This window comes from Lolium rigidum, chromosome 5 (genome assembly GCF_022539505.1).
Source record: "Lolium rigidum isolate FL_2022 chromosome 5, APGP_CSIRO_Lrig_0.1, whole genome shotgun sequence".
In the NCBI taxonomy this organism is placed as follows: domain Eukaryota; kingdom Viridiplantae; phylum Streptophyta; class Magnoliopsida; order Poales; family Poaceae; genus Lolium; species Lolium rigidum.
This window is the reverse complement of record NC_061512.1, coordinates 208068719-208090513: the sequence shown is the minus strand read 5'-3', so window position 1 is coordinate 208090513 and position 21795 is coordinate 208068719. Positions and strand designations below refer to the sequence as shown.

The 21795-nt window shown below is 44.0% G+C and overlaps 2 pseudogenes; both read right to left on the bottom strand.

The window, feature by feature from the left end:
* Window positions 1–8734: 8734 nt before the first annotated feature.
* On the bottom strand, window positions 8735–10016 carry LOC124657000 (annotated as a pseudogene).
* An 8764-nt stretch (window positions 10017–18780) lies between these two features.
* The window catches only part of LOC124656999, a 43199-nt pseudogene continuing 40184 nt past the window's right edge, over window positions 18781–21795 (bottom strand).

Here is a 21795-nt window from a genome sequence, read left to right as displayed (position 1 = left end):
GCTATAATTCCGTTTGGGCATCGCCGTCTCGTTCTAACCACCTGCGAGGCGAAATCCCACCTTCCTTTGCCAGACCAACCGGGCATGTGAGGACATGTGGCGACCTAGGTCACTTGCAATTCTTTTCTCAGCCTCTGTGTTCTAAAAAAACGGAATTGCTCCACACACGACAACTCTCGTCCGATCTCTGTACGAGAACAATTCCTACACCTCGTCCTAGTTACAGCTCTAATTAATTCTCTGCTCCATGCCTAAGTCCAGCCCAAGACCAAACCCATTATACTCTACTTCGTTAAAACCTGTTCACGACTCCACCTTTTCACTCCATATCGCCCGTCTTCTTCAAGAGTTCCATCCCATCTCTTCACATGCTGCATCGACGAGGCTAGCGCCCCATTTCCCTTAGAGCATCTCCACCGGCGGCCCTGATAATGGTCCCGATAATGTTTTAGGGGCCGGTATCGAAAATGGGCTCACATCGGCGCGCCCAAAATAGCGTCGGCAATTTTTTGAGACCAATAGAAGCGTCAGCAACCCCGTGACGGCCCCTTAGCGAAGGGCGCGAATCGGGCGCGCCGGCGCCTCGCGGCATGACGGTTTTCGCGGTTAGGGGCACCTTGTCAGCGAAGGACGCGACGGTTCGCATCGGCCGCGACGCGAGAAGGTTGGTCATCGGCGTTTAATGGTCTCCCGCGTGGAAACCGAGGCAGCGATGAGGGCAGTGACTGGCCAGCGGCGTCCAGTCGTCTACGCTGCCGTAAATCCGAGCGGAGGAGATGGGCGAGCAGCGACGTGCAGAGCAGCTGCAGCGGCGCTGCCGTGCGGACGAGCTGGAGTTGCAGCGGCATGAGGATGAGCTGTACGAGTGGCGACGCATTGAGGAGTTGCAGGAGCGGTTGCGGATGCGGGAGCTCCATCAATGGCAGTGGCGGGAGGAGCTGGAGGAGCAGCTGCGGGAGGAGGCGGCGGCAGCAGAAGCGACGGCGTGGCAGGCGTTGGCGGCGCAAGTGGAGGAGGAGGAGGACGCGAAGGAGGAGGACGCGAAGGAGGAGGAGGATGACAACCCTAACATCGACTGGTCGTCGGGCCAGACCCGGAGGAGGTGGCGACGCAGTAGTTGGCGCTTCTCGAGTCGTTCGAGTCGCAGAAGAAACTGCAGGAGAGGCACCTGGCGGAGCAGGAGAGGCAGCTCCGCCTCAGGGAGGAGGCGGAGCTGCGGCGGAGCAGCGTGCGGCTCCGGACCCCCGCTCGGCATGGGAAGAGGCCCAGTGGTCGCCGTGACTGGAGTCCCCAGTTCGGTCGAGCCACAACAACGCATCGCCGCTCGGGGACGTCGTCGATGCCCACGGCGACGAGGCCCACAGGGACTAGGCGGCCACCTCGTCCTCCTCAAACCCTAGGATAGGGTTTTATATATATTTTTAGTTTAAGCTCATATAGAGGGCTTTATTTTGTAGTTTAAATTTGTCCAAAATAGGGTATATGTATAAATATGTCCAAATTAGGCCATACGTTTAATGAAATATGGTTTAGGTTTAATTGTTTTTATTTTTTTTTCCTTTTTTTGTTGTATTTCACTTTTGGCGTGCGTCCGTGCGTTGGGTGCAGTGCGACCCAAACAAAACGATGGCCAGGTCCGCATGCCTGTGTAAATGGCTTAAAACGAACGGCCGAACGCGTTTAAATCGCAGCGTTGGAGATACCCTAAGCGAAAGTAGGCTACTAGAAGAAGAGAGATGGTCCGGTTCTTATTCAACCTCAGCCCAGCCCATACCCGAACTGTGCTAGCCTCGAATTGCCTCGCGCGAGAGTCGCATGCACGTAGGATCGTACAAAGTATCGGATAAAAATTATCGTACGTATAGCAGGACTCCTAAAAAAATCACCTTCATCACATGTCACTTGCCAACTGGGGCATGATAATGCACTTTGTGCGCCTAGGCTAGCTTTGCATTTTTTTTGTTTACTGGATGATGTGTGTTGTATGTTGGGTGTCATTAGGTGGCCTGGATAGATTGGCTTTGGCTGGCCCAATCAGTTAGGTTTGAGTGCGATGGGAGGAAGAGAGCACGAGAAAATTCCTAGTGAGGGTGTGTTGTTTTACACGTGTTGTGTGATGTGGCATCATTGCATATGATATGGGGCATATACTTCGTAAACAATAGTTCTGTTTTGGAACACGGAGTATGGTGCGACAAGTACTATAAAAGGTGTCGTCGATCTCGTGGAGAAACTATTACACTAACACATAACCTGCTGAAATGTGTCACGCCTCCACCTGGGACGGTGCACAATGAGTTCGCTAGTCTTGAGAATTCGGTGCATGGACCGACGAGTGAAGAAGGGACCCACAAGTCAGAGGTAGAAGAAACACGGTGAGCGACAAGGAACATTGGCTCCGTGAGATGTACCTATGGGCCAGTTGTAAGTGTGCGTTGAAAGTACCATCACACATTGCGGAGGCCATGTGTTGTAACTGAATTCTAAGACTATCCTCACATTCATCTGCAGCTCACCTGCTGCTTCTATTCCGTCTCCAATTATGCATCCCATCTTTGTGCTTGTTGTTGAATTTGTGGTGCAAAATTCAATCGTAGACTGGGACACCACGATTTGCTACCAGATTCGTGGATATCTTACTCGTGCTCAAATCCTGGTGATCGAATCCACAGCTCATAGGCAAAGGTGTCAGGCCACATCGGTGATGCAACATGGAATCTTTAGCTAGGTTGGGGTCGGTCTAGAGAAGAGCAAGCGATGGCACCATCCGGAAAGCTAAACCATTGGCGCGCGCTGGGAAATCTTGTTTGGGAGAAGAGTGGATACCATTTAGGAAACCTTGGCAAAACTCCTACTGGGTTCGCTTGGGTGACCACCAACATCATATCCATCTCCGACAAGGTGTGTGGTTTCTGACAACAAATGGAGTATTTGGCGTCGGTCTAGACGACATCAAGCGCCGCACCCTTGACTAACTAGACGTTTGTGTTGCCACGGGTGGATGTGTCAGAGCGCAGAAAAGGGGCACTCACAAGTAACGACAATGCCCTGTTTCTAGACACATCACCGTAGTCAGCTACTGCCTTCCACACGAAGTCATCCTCGCCTTTGAAGCAAAAATAAATCGGCGTGTGTGTTGCACGCCATGATTTCCGATATTTCATGCCAAGACAATGCTCTATGGAAGTATGGATATATCAGTATCATAATTGTTTAAATACGTTTGAAAATCGTCAATGGGAGCAACATATCGTGTAAGTGAGCAGTGGTAGTTGAAGGACAATTCACATGAAGTATTATAACATGCTTAAAATATATCGAACGGAGCCAAAGGTTGATAGTGGTGTGCCTTTACCACAGCAAGAATTTTCAACGACTAGTCGTGCTTACACCCAAGTATTTACTAATTTTAGTCTTTTAGGAGGCAGCAATAATACTCCAGAAATATAAAAATCTCAAATGAGGGTCAATAAAGCTTACTTCATTTCCTATGTTAAATGCCTTCCTACAGATCTAAAAGAATACCGTAACATCCAAATATTGTATTTACATAAGAGAGGTAAATGGTGATTTTTTTTTACTTACGTGTATTATTTACCTAGTGCTTCCAAATATTGAAAAGTTTCTTTTTTGAGCATACAAATATTGAAAAGGTTGTGGAACCAATAGCCATAACCAAGTCTAATTGTTTTCGCACTATCTATGCTTGAAGGGCCTACAATTGTTGACCATGTCCACTGACTCCACGTAACAGCCAGCCAGGTGAATCTTTAGGGTTGTGCAAACTTCAGTATGCAAATCACAGGACAAATCAACCGTGCTCTGAGTTCTTTACCAGGATAAGTTTCAGCTACAGTAGCAGACCACCGACCTTTGTCATCCCCATCACACAGAACAACAATATTTCCACGAACCAAGCACCAGAGTCATGGTGACCACCTAGGGAAGCAACGCGTGGAAGAAGAACACCAAGACCGGTCGCCGAAATAGAGGAGGATCAGAGCAAGGAGGGCATCAAGGGAGGCAACAAAGGAGAATAAGAAGATACCAGCCCATCCCCGATCTGTTCTTCCTCATCTTTGGGTACAAGTACAACTCGTATGTGAAGCCTCCAATACTTGCTTCTCTGGTTCAAGATCGGTTACTTGTTTTCCCTCTGATATGAGTTGAAGCCTAGAGGTGGAAAGAATAATTAACTTGGGAAGAGAAACCTCTGAATCCTCTAATCCATGTTAGAGCCTGAAAATTCAGAGTTCACTTCACCGAACTCGTGTTTACGGGTCGGAAAAACGTTGGCACAGAGCAGAACCCGTAAGACACGAACTGAAAAATTGCATTTCAAATATCGCGAGGAAATTGGTCGATGATCATATATATAGATGGATTTGATGCTCCGATTGAGCATCATAAGTTACATAATTCGATAAGAAAACCTAAATTACTTAGGAAACCTAACCGCGCAAACTAGTTTGAAGCAAAATGCGGCCTAATTGGCCTCTGCGCGGGGCGGTGACGGTGGCGGCGGAGCGTCGAGGCGGACGACAGCGTCGACGCTGGTGAGGCGCTACACTCCTCGGCGTCAAGATCGACTATCTCGAGCTTGACGCGGCGGACGCGCTCCTCCCGGCGCGCCGCCTCGTACTCGCGCACTTGGCGGACGGCATCCGCCTCCTACCGGCGGAAGCGAGCGCGGGCCTCTGCCGCGGAGATCGCCGCCACCTACGCGACCAAGGCGTCCTCCTCGTCGGAGCCGTGGACGGAGTCGCCCGCCGAGAACGTCGGTGAACGCACGGGGACGAGCTCCTCTTCGTCGGAGCTATCGTCGATGGGGGGCCGCGGTGGGCGACTCGAGCCGCCTGACAACGAGCCCTCGCCATCGTTGGCGTACCTCGCCAGCTTCCCTGGGGGCGTGAGCCCCCAGTTCGTCCACCGGCGGGCGCTGCGCTTGCGCTCGCCCTCCGACCGGTTCCACTTCCGGCGTTCCGCGTCGGTGCGGAACATGGGGGGCCGCGGCGGCGAGTCCCCGTCGCCCAATCCCGCGTTGCGCCCTGCTGAGCCACCACGGGAGGCCATGCCGCGGAGGAGGGGGGAGTGGTGGCTACTGCGAGCTGGATTGCTCGCCGGAGCAGAAGCAGGCGGCGGCGGAGGGAGTGGAAACGGCAGAGGGAGTAGGGTTTGGAAACCGAACTCCCCTCTGCGGCCTCTTTTAATATGGGGCGGCCGCCGAACTCGTTTTACGGGGCAGGCCGCGAGTTCGGGTTCCGTTCTGGCGCAGTTTCAGCCTGAACCCGTATTTCCATCGGACTTTTTCGGTTTTGGCCACTTTTATGGTTACTGTTAGAGATGCTCTCAGGGCTTATTCTTAGACAACACTTCTGTAGCATCCCTTCTACCCAGGTTTTGCTACCTTTGGTTTAACCTGTTCTCTGAAGATGATCAGCATAGAAGTATTTAACTAGAACGAAGCAATGTTCATGTAACTAGCGCGCGCGAGAGAGAACGCTACAGCTAAAGGTTGTAGTTTTGACTGACATAGAGAAACATGGCATGGGCTCTTTCGGTTTGCTAATTGTTTGGTAAAACAACCTTCAATTCGTTGTAGCTTCTACTTGAGCGGTGTGCTAAGTTAAATCCCTGTGCATAAACGTTTCTCTGTAGTTATACTAAAGTTCTCACTCCTTCTAGCATAGGAAACAGGACCAACCTGACTACTTTCTTAATACATCCACTACAAAATCTTGGAGCAAAAAGAACTAGAACCCAAGAAGCCACAGCTTAGCAAAAAAAGTTAAGACGGAGGTCGAGCTACACATAGACCTTTATTTGCAAACACTCAGGATTCATATTTTAAAATGTCAAAAAATCTAAAACAAAATTCTTAATATGACCAATGATGTATACACCAATGGTGTAAAATCTCAATGCAAACTACTTTATATTCTGGGCTACACAAAAATGATAAATTCTGTCAAATTTTATAGTGAATAGTGCATATGTCAAGACTTTGTCGGACTTTGTCAATTTGGTGTAGCATACATCATTGGCTACCTCTGGAATACAAACGATTTTACACTTTACACCATTGCAGCATACATCATTGCTATGGAATTAGTTTGCATTATTTGGCAACTGGCAAATTGGGGTAGACAAAAAAAGCAAAACCCACATTAGAGTTGGAGTTTATGCTTTGCTATGAACGATATGGAATATGCGTAATGATTGCATCTTTAACAAAACAAAATTTCCATCATTTTTGCAGGTTATTCCAATGGGTACCCATTGGATCCATATGTGGTCCTATCTGCGCCCAGAGGAGGAGCGCCTTGCTATGATTATTGGGTGCAACCGACTGTCAACGGTAGCACGGAATTTCTACAGCCAGTACGGTTGGCGTGCTAATTGAAAACTAACATGACGATGCAAACGCATTTCATGCTAATGTTGTTTAGATGGCTCATTTTTGTAGAAACTTTGAGGGATCCAGAGATGTAATAATGTTTGATATCACATGTTGGTTGTAATAACTATCTACTTTTAATAAAGGATGCCGCATGCATCAATTGATGCAGAGGTTGGGAATCCCCATTGCCTACATCTAGATTTTTATTTTGAATTTTTTTAAAACTTTGAAATACAAATTTTAAGTGTTTAAAAATAAAAAGCTACATGTAGCTCGGTCTCCAAAACTTCACACTCTAGATTAGCCTGATAATTGAAACTAGTTGTTGTCTATGCATGTTCAGTGTACTCGCAGCACAAAATATCTGAACCAATTGCTGCCTAAACAAGTTGGTTGGGACCTTTTCAGGGGGTTTAAATGATTAATTTTGTACTCTGCAGTGTTCCTTTTTCAGAGAATATCTGAACTTGTAAGAATCATAACTAATTTATATAAAATTATAAAAATGCAAATAAAATATTAAAATGTTCACATAAATATTATTTATATGTTTATGTCAAAATAATGCATATTTGAGTCAAAACCAGTACTGTCTTAATAGGGGAATAATTTCAAACACTTCCTTAAATATTGGGTTTATTGGAATGCTATATCTTGAGCATTTCAACTCCATTTAACTGGGTGATCTTGTCCCAGGGATAACATGTAAGCATTAAAATTTTATGTCATTATTCTTGTTTGAACTACATCGACGCCATGTGTCAATTGTTATTTTCCTTCTTTCCGGTGTTTGTTTCTTCTTGGTAGAACACATGCCTAGATTTTCTCTTGAACTCTCAGAAGACATGTACCCAAACAACGAAGAACAAGGCAAGCATAACCTCACTAGTTTCCAAAGTGTTTTAACTTCTGGTTATTTGTTGCATACGAATCCAAGGTCCTTATTGGTACACAAATTTATCTTATGTGTTACATGTTCCATCTTGTGGCCTAAATTTCCTGATCCACTCCTACTAGCATAACTAGATTTGACCACGTGTGCATCGGTAGAGACGTTATTTCTAGTATGCTTAGACCAATACTGTCATTAGTTGTATTTTTTCCTTCTTACTGAAAGACCAATATTGCCAGGAGAAAAAGCATGAATAGTTAGGCACATAACTACTGAATGGTGAAAGAAAGAAGTTAAGAACACTTTTTTTTTGAAGAACTAAGAAAGCAAACTTTCCAGTTTCCACACATATAAATGTAATTATTACTTTTGAGAAATATTTGATAGAAAATTCATGCCTCTTTAGCGCAAAGTATAAAAACAAGACAAATAGTTGCACAGCTAATATTTCTTTTGAAATATGATTTTTTTATTAACTGCAAGACACTTGGTCTTTCCTTAAACATATAGAGTCATGAAGGCAAACACATGGCAAGGAATCATTGAAAACTACATCCCAATTCTATAAAAAGACAATTATTTGGTTCATATGATCAAGGATTTCAATAGGGAAAGTTACAACATGTATTGCAGAACAAAATTATCATATTACCAGATTTGTTCATGACGGGGTCATCTAGTCTAGTACTAAGACATGGCAAGAGATAAAATATCTGAAAGGCAAAAAGTCTCCAAACTATAAAAGAAAAAACTCCAAGATCTCTAGCAGAACAACCGGCAAATTAGACACAAGATCGCCAAATCTAAATCCACAGATTACTAAATAGCATCCAGTGATTGCTTAATCTATTATGGATGTGACGACCCAGGCAAACAAATCTAATTAGAAATAGTCCTAAAAGTTTACGCGGCGAATTCCTAGAGGATCCGCGTAAACCTACACCCAAACCAAAGATTTAATATACTAACCAGAAATCCCGTTTTACCGAAAAATGATGCCATTTTGCATAATATATCAAAATTCATTTTTTAAAAAATTCAATAAAACTAGATGACATAATACATGGGCATTTCAAAGGATTTTTTTTAATTTTCTATCATTTTATTTTATTTTTTTGAAAACTGAAAAGGCGGTCTGGGGGGGTGTGGAGGAAAAATGGCAGCTCCTCCTACTGCCGGCGCAACACCATATTGGTGCGCCGGGGGTAATCAAATTACCTCCGGAGCACCAATATGGTGGTGCGTCGGCAGTAGGAGAAGCTGCCATTTTTCGTGGCCCGAACCTGGCCACAAATTACTCCCGGCGCACCAAATATGGTTGTGCGCCGGCGGTAAGGGAGCATCACCGATGCCCCTATATAGTGGCGCGCCGGTAGTAAATAGCACTAGCGTACCTAAAATGGAGTGCGCTGGCGGTAACCTTTGCAGCTACAGGCCTTTTCCTAGTAGTGACCATTGGTCTTCTTGATTTCCACCAAATGGTAGTTTGGTGTAATCCGAAATATCTCATTATTGATGGACATTACACCTTTCCTACCCGGTTGCAAACTCTCCATCTTTAACAAGCCACCATCTTTCTTCATGAGCTTTAGCCACAAGCTCTTTGCAATGTCCTCGAGCTTTGTGATGATTGCTGCAGCTATGCTGATAGATGTAAATTTTGACTCTTTGCTGGAGTTGTCCTCAAACATACCAGAGAGATCAAAACAGATGAAAGAGAAATGATGTCAAAGGCATTCAAATTGGTGAGGTTCTCTTCCTCTCGTGTGGCCTCAGTTGTACTGCTACTGAATGGATCAAAAACTGGATCCATGTCAACAGGAACAACATCCTCATTCTGTATGCTATAATTAATTAGCTATGAATCCAGACCTGTTTTGAACCAAGGATTTTCCAAGATATCTAAAAACGAGATACGCGTACCAGGGTTAGGATCAAGAATGCAACAAAAAAGCCTCCTGGCTTCCGAAGAAAACCAACTTGGCCATTTGAGTTATGCTTTGTATATCTTCCGGTACATATCCATCAAATTATTTTCTTGAAAAGGAAGATAACCAGCCAACAACACATATAAGATCACTCCACAAGCCCAGATGTCAGCTTTTGCACCATCATAACCCTTTTTACAAATTAGTTCAGGAGCAACATATGCAGGAGTGCCACAAGTTGTGTTGAGCAACCCATCTTGTCTCTTGCATTCTGAAAGTGCACTCAAACCAAAGTCTGAGATCTTTAAGTTGCGATTATCATCAAGAAGAAGATTTTCATGCTTCAAATCATGGTGATAGACCCCTCTGCTGTGATAGAACTCAACTGCATTGTTTAGCTGCTGGAAGTACTTGCGAGCAACATCTTCTTTCAGCCTTCCACGCTGAACCTTGTTGAACAACTCGCCCCCTTCACATACTCTAGCACGAAATATATCTTCGTCTTTGTGGCCATCACCTCATACAACTGGACTATGTTGGGATGTTTTACCAACTTCATCACCGATATCTCCCTCCTTACTTGATCCATAAGCCCACACTCTAAGATCTTCTCTTTGTCGATCACATTAATGGCAACGCTCTATGAAGTCTTGAGATTACGGCCATAGTAAACTTTAGCAAAGCTCCCTTGACCAAGTAATCTTCCTATCTCATATCTCTGCATCAAAATATTTCCCTTCTGTTCTCCCATATTGCCGCTCAATCTGCAACGAACACATAAGGTAGCGCTGCTGCAACTTGAGACGGTGAAAACTGACCCAGAGGACTCAACGTTGTGAAGGGAGCCTACAGGTGACAGATTGTTTCAACCATATCCACCAAGATGGTACACGGTTGAACTGCAACAACTAGCCCCATCATAGAACAACTCTTGTGCTTCAGCTTCTTGAAAAGCTACCCTGCAAATTCTGAAGCAAGGTGGCCTTCTAGCACAAGAACACATTTTTCAGCATTAGTTGTATTTTTTCCTTATTACTGAAAGACCAATAATGTCAGGAGAAAAAAACATGAATAGTTAGGCACATAACTACTGAATGGTGAAACAAAGAAGTTAAGAACACTTTTTTTTGGAAGAACTAAGAAAGTAAACTTTCCAATTTCCACACATATAAATGTAATTATTACTTTTGAGAAATATTTGATAGAAAATTCATGCCTCTTTAGGGCAAAGGATAAAAACAGGACAAGTAGTTGCACAGATAAGATTTCTTTTGAAATATGTTTTTTTTCTTAACTACAAGACACTTGGTCTTTCCTTAAACATATAGAGTCATGAAGGATAACACATGGCATGGAATCATTGAAAACTACATCCCAGTTCTATAAAAAAGACAATTATTTGGTTCATATGATCGAGGATTTCAATCGGGAAAGTTACAACATGTATTGCAGAACAAAATTATCATATTACCATATTTGTTCATGACGGGGTCATCTAGTCTAGTACTAAGACAAGGCAAGAGATAAAATATCTGAAAGGCAAAACGTCTCTAAACTATAAAAGAAAAAACTCCAAGATCTCTAGCAGAACAACCGGCAAATTAGACACAAGATCGCCAAATCTGAATCCACAGATTACTACACAACATCCAGTGATTGCTTAATCTATTATGGATGTGACGAACCAGTCAAACGAATCTAATTAGAAATAGGCATAAAAGTTTACGCGGTGAATTCCTGCAGGATCCACGTAAACCTACGCCCAAACCAAAGATTTAATATATTAACCAGAAATCCCGTTTTACCGAAAAATGATGCCATTTTGCATAATATATCAAAATTCATTTTTAAAAAAAATCAATAAAACTAGATGACATAATACATGGGAATTTCAAAGGATTTTTTTAATTTTCTATCATTTTATTTTTTCGAAAACTGAAAAGCCGGTCGGGGGGTGGAGGAAAAATGGCAGCTCCTCCTACTGCCCGCGCACCACCATATTGGTGCGCCGGGGGAAATCAAATTACCTCCGGCGCACCAATATGGTGGTGCGTCGGAGAAGCTGCCCATTTTTCATGGCCCGAACCTAGCCGCAAATTACTCCCGGCGCACCAAATATGGTTGTGCGCCGGCGGTAAGGGAGCATCACCGGCGCCCCTATATAGTGGCGCGCCGGTGGTAAATAGCACCAACGTACCTAAAATGGAGTGCGCTGGCGGTAACCTTTGCAGCTATAAGCCTTTTCCTAGTAGTGATCATTGGTCTTCTTGATTTCCACCAAATGGTAGTTTGGTGTAATCCGAAATATCTTAGTATTGATGGACATTACACCTTTCCTACCCGGTTGCAAACTCTCCATCTTTAACAATCCACCATCTTTCGTCATGAGCTTTAGCCACAAGCTCTTTGCAATGTCATCGAGCTTTGTGATAATTGCTGCAGCTATGCTGGTAGATGTAAATTTTGACTCTTTGCTGGAGTTGTCCTCAAACATACCAGAGAGATCAAAACCAGATGAAAGAGAAATGATGTCAAAGGCATTCAAGTTGATGATGTTCTCTTCCTCTCGTGTGGCCTTGATACGTCTCCAACGTATCGATAATTTCTTGTGTTCCATGCCACATTATTGATGTTATCTACATGTTTTATGCACACTTTATGTCATATTCGTGCATTTTCTGGAACTAACCTATTAACAAGATGCCGAAGTGCCAGTTCCTGTTTTCTCGCTGTTTTTGGTTTCGAAATCCTAGTAACGAAATATTCTCGGAATCGGACGAAATCAACGCCAAAGTTCCTATTTTCATCGGAAGCATCCGAACACCCGGAAGGACCGGAGGGGGGCCACAGGGCCACCAAACCCTAGGCTGGCGCGGCCGAGAGGGGGCCGCGCCGCCCTATGGTGTGGCCCCCTGTCGGCCCTCCCGCGCCGCCTCTTCGCCTATATAAAGCCCCCGGATCGGAAAACCCGATACCAATTGACGAAACCCACGAAACCCGCCGCGAGCCGCCGCCATCGCGAAGCCAAGATCCGGGGGACAGGATCTCTGTTCCGGCACCCGCCGGAGCGGGGAAGTGCCCCGGAAGGCTTCTCCATCGACACCGCTGCCATCTCCACCGCCATCTTCATCACCGCTGCTGCTCCCATGAGGAGGGAGTAGTTCTCCATCGAGGCTCGGGGCTGTACCGGTAGCTATGTGGTTCATCTCTCTCCTATGTGTGTCAATACAATAATCTCATGAGCTGCCCTACATGATTGAGATTCATATGATGATGCTTGTAATCTAGATGTCATTATGCTAGTCAAGTGGGTTTTACTTATGTGATCTCCGGAGACTCCTCGTCCCACGTGTGTAAAGGTGACGAGTGTGTGCACCGTGTGGGTCTCTTAGGCTAGATTTCACGAATACTTACTCATTGAATGGCATAGTGAGGTGTTTATTTATATCTCTTTAAGATTGCAGCATGTTGTATCACAATTTATCCATGTGCTACTCTAGTGATTTGTTATTAAAGTAGTTTATTCCTCCCGCATGTGTGCAAAGGTGACAGATGCGTGCACCGTGTTAGTACTTGGTTTATGCTATGATCATGATCTACTTGTAGATTGCGAAGTTAACTATTGCTATGATAATATTGATGTGATCTATTCCTCCTACATATGCATGAAGGTGACGAGTGTGCATGCTATGCTAGTACTTGGTTTAGTAGCGTTGATCTATCTTACACTAAAGGTTACTTAAACATGAGCATTATTGTGGAGCTTGTTAACTCCGGCATTGAGGGTTCGTGTAATCCTACGCAATGTGTTCATCATCCAACAAAAGTGTAGAGTATGCATTTATCTGTTCTGTTATGTGATCGATGTTGAGAGTGTCCACTAGTGAAAGTCTATTCCCTAGGCCTTGTTCCTAAATACTGCTGAGTTACTACTGCTTGTTTACTACTGCTGCGTTACTACTGCCGCAATACCACCACCATCAACTACACGCCAAGCACTTTTCTGGCACCGTTGCTACTGCTCATACTTATTTATACCACCTGTATTTCACTATCTCTTCGCCGAATAGTGCACCTATTTGGTGTGTTGGGGACACAAGAGACTTCTTGCTTTGTGGTTGCAGGGTTGCATGAGAGGGATATCTTTGACCTCTTCCTCCCTGAGTTCGATAAACCTTGGGTATCCACTTAAGGGAAACTTGCTGCTGTTCTACAAACCTCTGCTCTTGGAGGCCCAACACCGTCTACGGAAAGGAGGGGAACGTAGACATCAAGCACTTTTCCGGCGCCGTTGCTGGGAGGAAAGGTAAAAGGCTCTCATACTACGGTCTCGTGTAAAGTATTTTTCTCGGCGCCGTTGTGTGTGTGCTCAAAGCTATTTCCTTTAGATCCTGCAATTGCATCTTGTTGTTTCTTGTTTACACTAGTTTGGCATAATGTACAAGAGTGAGCTTCTTATTCTATTTCCTGATTTAAAATATGGATTGTTTGATGCGAAAATTAAAAAACCTATGAAATCTTCTTTGCATGCTGGTAGTAATATTAGTATGAACGCTTTGAACACCATTGTTGACAATGATATAGAAAGTTCTAAGCTTGGGGAAGCTGGTTTTCATGATATTTTTAGTCCCCCAAGCATTGAGGAGAAAATTTTCTTTGATGATACTTTGCCTCCTATTTATGATGATAATGATAGTGGTCTTTTGGTGCCACCTACTATGGAGAGTAAATTTTGTTGTGATTATACTATGCCTCCTACACTTGATGAGAATAATAATGATAGCTACTTTGTTGAATTTGCTCCCACTACAACTAATAAAATTGATTATGCCTATGTGGAGAGTAATAATTTTATGCATGAGACTCATGATAAGAATGCTTTATGTGATAGTTATATTGTTGAGTTTGCTCATGATGCTACCGAAAGTTATTATGAGAGAGGAAAATATGGTTGTAGAAATTTTCATGTTACTAAAACGCCTCTCTATGTGCTGAAATTTTTGAAGCTACACTTGTTTTATCTTCCTATGCTTGTTACTTTGCTCTTCATGAACTTGTTTATTTACAAGATTCCTATGCATAGGAAGCATGTTAGACTTAAATGTGTTTTGAATTTGCCTCTTGATGCTCTCTTTTGCTTCAAATACTATTTCTTGCGAGTGCATCATTAAAACTGCTGAGCCCATCTTAATGGCTAAAAAGAAAGAACTTCTTGGGAGATAACCCATGTGTTATTTTGCTACAGTACTTTGTTTTATATTTGTGTCTTGGAAGTTGTTTACTACTGTAGCAACCTCTCCTTATCTTAGTTTTGTGTTTTGTTGTGCCAAGTAAAGTCTTTGATAGTAAAGTAAGTACTAGATTTGGATTACTGCGCAGTTCCAGATTTCTTTGCTGTCACGAATCTGAGCCCACTGCCCTGCAGGAAGCTCAGAAAATTATGCCAATTTACGTGCATGATCCTCAGATATGTACGCAACTTTCATTCAATTTGAGCATTTTCATTTGAGCAAGTCTGGTGGCCTAATAAAATCCATCTTTACGGACTGTTCTGTTTTGACAGATTCTGCCTTTTATTTCGCATTGCCTCTTTTGCTATGTTGGATGAATTTCTTTGATCCATTGATGTCCAGTAGCTTTATGCAATGTCCAGAAGTGTTAAGAATGATTGTGTCACCTCTGAACATGTGAATTTTTATTATGCACTAACCCTCTAATGAGTTGTTTCGAGTTTGGTGTGGAGGAAGTTTTCAAGGATCAAGAGAGGAGGATGATATACTATGATCAAGGAGAGTGAAAGCTCTAAGCTTGGGGATGCACCCGGTGGTTCATCCCTGCATATATCAAGAAGACTCAAGCTTCTAAGCTTGGGGATGCCCAAGGCATCCCCTTCTTCATCGACAACATTATCGAGTTCCTCCCCGAAACTATATTTTTATTCCATCACATCTTATGTGCTTTTTCTTGGAGCGTCTGTTTGTTTGCTTTTGTTTTTGTTTTTGTTTGAATAAATTGGATTACATCATGCTTGTGTGGGAGAGAGACACGCTCCGCTGGTTCATATGAACACATGTGTTCTTAGCTCATAATATTCATGGCGAAGTTTCCTCTTCGTTAAATTGTTATATGGTTGGAATTGGAAAATGATACATGTAGTAATTGCTATAATGTCTTGGGTAATGTGATACTTGGCAATTGTTGTGCTCATGTTTAAGCTCTTGCATCATATACTTTGCACCTATTAGTGAAGAAATACATAGAGCATGCTAAAATTTGGTTTGCATAATTGGTCTCTCTAAAGTCTAGATAATTTCTAGTAAGGTGTTTGAACAACAAGGAAGACGATGTATAGTCTTATAATACTTGTAATATGTCTTTTATGTGAGTTTTGCTGTACTAGTTCATCCTTGTGTTTGCCTCAAACAACCTTGCTAGCCTAAACCTTGTATCGAGAGGGAATACTTCTCATGCATCCAAATACTTGAGCCAACCACTATGCCATTTGTGTCCACCATACCTACCTACTACATGGTATTTTCCCGCCATTCCAAAGTAAATTGCTTGAGTGCTACCTTTAAAATTCCATCATTCACCTTTGCAATATATAGCTCATGGGACAAATAGCTTAAAAACTATTGTGGTATTGAATATGTAATTATGCACTTTATCTCTTATTAAGTTGCTTGTTGTGCGATAACCATGTTTATCGGGGAACGCCATCAACTCATTGTTGAATTTCATGTGAGTTGCTATGCATGTTCGTCTTGTCTGAAGTAAGGGCGATCTAAACTGAGTTGAATGGTTTGAGCATGCATATTGTGAGAGAAGAACATTGGGCCGCTAACTAAAGCCATGTTCCATGGTGGAAGTTTCAGTTTTGGACAAACATCCTCAAATCTCTAATGAGAAAAGAATTAATTGTTGTTGAATGCTTAAAGCATTAAAAGAGGAGTCCATTATCTGTTGTCTATGTTGTCCCGGTATGGATGTCTAAGTTGAGAATAATCAAAAGCGAGAAATCCAAATGCGAGCTTTCTCCTTAGACCTTTGTACGGGCGGCATAGAGGTACCCCTTTGTGAAACTTGGTTAAAGCATATGTATTGCGGTGATAATCCGGGTAGTCCAAGCTAATTAGGACAAGGTGCGGGCACTATTAGTACACTATGCATGAGGCTTGCAACTTATAAGATATAATTTACATGATGCATATGCTTTATTACTACCGTTGACAAAATTGTTTCATGTTTTCAAAATCAAAGCTCTAGCACAAATATAGCAATCGATGCTTTTCCTGCTGAGAGGACCATTCTTTTACTTTCAATGTTGAGTCAGTTCACCTATTTCTCTCCACCTCAAGAAGCAAACACTTGTGTGAACTCGTGCATTGATTCCTACATATTCGCTTATTGCACTTATTATATTACTCTATGTTGACAATATCCATGAGATATACATGTTACAAGTTGAAAGCAACCGCTGAAACTTAATCTTCTTTTGTGTTGCTTCAATATCTTTACTTTGAATTATTGCTTTATGAGTTAACTCTTATGCAAGACTTATTGATGCTTGTCTTGAAGTGCTATTCATGAAAAGTCTTTGCTATATGATTCGACTTGTTTACTCATGTCATTACCATTGTTTTGATCGCTGCATTCACTACATGTGCTTTACAAATAGTATGATCAAGTTTATGATGGCATGTCACTCCGGAAATTATCTTTGTTATCGTTTTACCTGCTCGGGACGAGCAGAACTAAGCTTGGGGATGCTGATACGTCTCCAACGTATCGATAATTTCTTGTGTTCCATGCCACATTATTGATGTTATCTACATGTTTTATGCACACTTTATGTCATATTCGTGCATTTTCTGGAACTAACCTATTAACAAGATGCCGAAGTGCCAGTTCCTCGTTTTCCGCTGTTTTTGGTTTCGGAAATCCTAGTAACGAAATATTCTCGGAATCGGACGAAATCAACGCCAAAGTTCCTATTTTCATCGGAAGCATCCAGAACACCCGGGAAGGACCAGAGGGGGGCCACAGGGCCACCAAACCCTAGGCTGGCGCGGCCAGAGGGGGGGCCGCGCCGCCCTATGGTGTGGCCCCACTGCCAGCCCTCCTGCGCCGCCTCTTCGCCTATATAAAGCCCCTGGATCAGAAAACCCGATACCAATTGACGAAACCCACGAAACCCGCCGGAGCCGCCGCCATCGCGAAGCCAAGATCGCGGGGACGGGATCTCGTTCCGGCACCCTGCCGGAGCGGGGAAGTGCCCCCGGAAGGCTTCTCCATCGACACCGCTGCCATCTCCACCGCCATCTTCATCACCGCTGCTCGCTCCCATGAGGAGGGAGTAGTTCTCCATCGAGGCTCGGGGCCGTACGCGGTAGCTATGTGGTTCATCTCTCTCCTATGTGTGTCAATACAATAATCTCATGAGCTGCCCTACATGATTGAGATTCATATGATGATGCTTGTAATCTAGATGTCATTATGCTAGTCAAGTGGGTTTTACTTATGTGATCTCCGGAGACTCCTCGTCCCACGTGTGTAAAGGTGACGAGTGTGTGCACCGTGTGGGTCTCTTAGGCTAGATTTCACGGAATACTTACTCATTGAATGGCATAGTGAGGTGTTTATTTATATCTCTTTAAGATTGCAGCATGTTGTATCACAATTTATCCATGTGCTACTCTAGTGATTTGTTATTAAAGTAGTTTATTCCTCCTGCATGTGTGCAAAGGTGACAGTGCGTGCACCGTGTTAGTACTTGGTTTATGCTATGATCATGATCTACTTGTAGATTGCGAAGTTAACTATTGCTATGATAATATTGATGTGATCTATTCCTCCTACATATGCATGAAGGTGACAGTGTGCATGCTATGCTAGTACTTGGTTTAGTAGCGTTGATCTATCTTACACTAAAGGTTACTTAAACATGAGCATTATTGTGGAGCTTGTTAACTCCGGCATTGAGGGTTCGTGTAATCCTACGCAATGTGTTCATCATCCAACAAAAGTGTAGAGTATGCATTTATCTCGTTCGTTATGTGATCAATGTTGAGAGTGTCCACTAGTGAAAGTGTAATCCCTAGGCCTTGTTCCTAAATACCGCTGAGTTACTCATCGCTTGTTTACTACTCTGGCTAGCGTTACTACTCGTCTGCAATACCACCACCATCAACTACACGCCAAGCACTTTTACTGGCACCGTTGCTACTGCTCATACTTATTCATACCACCTCGTATTTCACTATCTCTTCGCCGAACTAGTGCACCTATTTGGTGTGTTGGGGACACAAGAGACTTCTTGCTTTGTGGTTGCGAGGTTGCATGAGAGGGATATCTTTGACCTCTTCCTCCCTGAGTTCGATAAACCTTGGGTATCCACTTAAGGGAAACTTGCTGCTGTTCTACAAACCTCTGCTCTTGGAGGCCCAACACTGTCTACAGGAAAGGAGGGGGAACGTAGACATCAGGCCTCAGTTGTACTGCAACTGAATGGATCAAAAACTGGATCCATGTCAACAGGAACAACATCCTTAGTCTGTATGCTATAATTAATTAGCTATGAATCCAGACCTGTTTTGAACCAAGGATTTTCCAAGATATCTAAAAACGAGATACGTGTACCAGGGTTTGGATCAAGAATGCGACGAAAAGCCTCCTAAGCTCCGGAAGAAAACCAACTTGGCCATTTGAGTTCTGCTTTGTATATCTTTCGGTACATATCCATCAAATTCTTGTCTTGAAAAGGAAGATAACCAACCAACAACACATATAAGATCACTCCACAGTCCCAGATGTCAGCTTTTGCACCATCACAACCCTTTTTACAAATTAGTTCAGGAGCAACATATGCAGGAGTGCCACATGTTGTGTGGAGCAACCCATCTTGTCTCTTGCATTCTGCAAGTGCACTCAAACCAAAGTCTGAGATCTTTAAGTTGCGATTATCACCAAGAAGAAGATTTTCATGCTTCAAATCACGGTGATAGACCCTCTCGTTGTGATAGAAGTCAATCAGCACTGTTTAGTCGCTGGAAGTACTTGCGAGCAACATCTTCTTTCAGCCTTCCACACTGAACCTTGTTGAACAACTCGGCCCCCTTCACATACTCTAGCACGAAATATATCTTCGTCTTTGTGGCCATCACCTCATACAACTGGACTATGTTGGGATGTTTTACCAACTTCATCACCGATATCTCCCTCCTTACTTGATCCGTAAGCCCACACTCTAAGATCTTCTCTTTGTCGATCACCTTAATGGCAACGCTCTGTGAAGTCTTGAGATTACGGCCATAGTAAACTTTAGCAAAGCTCCCTTGACCAAGTAATCTTCCTGTCTCATATCTCTACATCAAAATATTTCCCTCTCGTTCTCCCCATATTGCCGCTCAATTTGCAACGAACACGAAGGTAGCGCCGTTGCAACTTGAGACGGTGAGAACTCGACCTGAAGGACTCAACGCTGTGAAGGGAGCCTACAGGTGACAAAGTATTTCAACCATGTCCACCAAGATGGTATACGGTTGAACTGCCACAACTAGCCCCATCGTAGAACAACTCTTGTGTTTTAGCTATCTTGAAAAGCTACCCTGCAAATTCTGAAGCAAGGTGGGCTTCTAGCACGCGAAAACATTTTCCAGCATTAGTTGTATTTTTTCCTTCTTACTGAAAGACCAATACCTTTCAAGAGAAAAAGCATGAATAGTTAGGCACATAACTACTGAATGGTGAAAGAAAGAAGTTAAGAACACTTCTTTTGGAAGAACTAAGAAAGCAAACTTTCCAGTTTCCACACATATAAATGTAACTATTACTTTTGAGAAATATTTGATAGAAAATTCATGCCTATTTAGCGCAAAGGATAAAAACAAGACAAGTAGTTGCACAGATAAGATTTCTTTTGAAATATGTTTTTTTCTTAACTGCAAGGCACTCGGTCTTTCCTTAAACATATAGAGTCATGAAGGCAAACACATGGAATGGAATCATTGAAAACTACATCCCAGTTCTATAAAAAGATAATTATTTGGTTCATATGATCAAGGATTTCAATCGAGAAAGTTACAACATGTATTGCAGAATTTTTTTATCATATTACCAGATTTGTTCGTGATGGTGTCATCTAGTCTAGTACTTGAGATTTGTTCATGACGGTGTCATCTAGTCTAGTACTAAGACAAGGCAAGAGATAAAATATCTGAAAGGCAAAAAGTCTCCAAACTATAAAAGAAAAAACTCGAAGCACTACAAGAAAAGTTCTGATACACAACGTCTCAAAATCGTCCGCTAAGGGGTATTTTTCGTCGCCTATGGGCCTAACCCGACGATATGGGTTCTGTTGTGGAAACTGCGTCAGGCAAAGTCCTACGACGATTTTTCGGTCCGTCGCGCTTGGGCGCCCTTCCGCCACTGGAAAATCGGACCGTTGCCCAAGTGTTTCCGGAGCCCGTTGACCGCCGACGTCATGCAACCGACACGTGGCAGTACGCGCGTTAACCGGCTAAGCGGCGCTAACCGACGAAACCCCGTGGTAGATGGTAGGCCCACACGAGGCCTCGCCACGTCTTAAGCGGCCGCCCATTAAGTTTGCGGTCGGGCCGCCGACTTAGTTTGACCTGGCCAACTATATAGTCGGGCTGGTCCATTAGTTACGTGGGCCGGGCCTAACCTCTAAGGTTGATCGGTCAAACTTTAATGGGCCGGCCCACTAAGCATGTGGGCCGGCCGAATGCACTCGTTTGACCTGGCCAACAGCAAAAGGGCCGGCCCACAAGACATGTGGGACCCACTTTCTCGTTATCGGGCCGGCCCATTTACAAAGTGGGGTCCACACTAAAGCAACCGGGCCTGCCCAAGAAGTTAGTGGGCCGCCCAATTAGCATGTGGGTCCCACTTTCTCGCTATCGGGCCGGCCCATTTAGTACGTGGGGTCCACATTAGATCAAATGGGCCGGCCCAACAAGCCGCTGGGCCGGCCAAAAGCACCGTGGGTCCCACTTTCTCGTTAAAGGGCCAGCCCATTTAGTATGTGGGGTCCACCATATAGAAGCTGGTCGGCCCAACAATATAGTGGCCGGGCTCAAAACACAGTGGGTCCCACTTTCCAGCTTAAAGGGCCGGCCCATTTAGTATGAGGGGTCCACCATATAGCAAGTGGGCCGGCCCAACAAGATAGTGGGCCGGGCCAAAACACCGGTGGGTCCCACTTTCCTGTTAAAGGGCCGGCCCATTTAGTATGCGGGGTCCACCATATAGCAAGTGGGCCGCCCAACATGCTAGTGGACCGGCCAAAAACATAGGTGGGTCCCACTTTCGTTAAAGGGCCGCCCATTTAGTATGCGGGGTCCACAATATGCAAGTGGGCCGGCCCAACACGCTAGCGGCCGGGCCAAAACACAAAGTGGGTCCCACTTTCTTCTTAAAGGGCCGGCCCATTTTGTATGTGGGGTCCACCACAAAAGCAAGTGGCCGTCCCGATAGGTGGTGGGGTCCACCTTAAAGAAAGTGGGCCGACTACTAAAAGTGTGGGGGTCCACATAAAATCAAGTGGCCTGCCA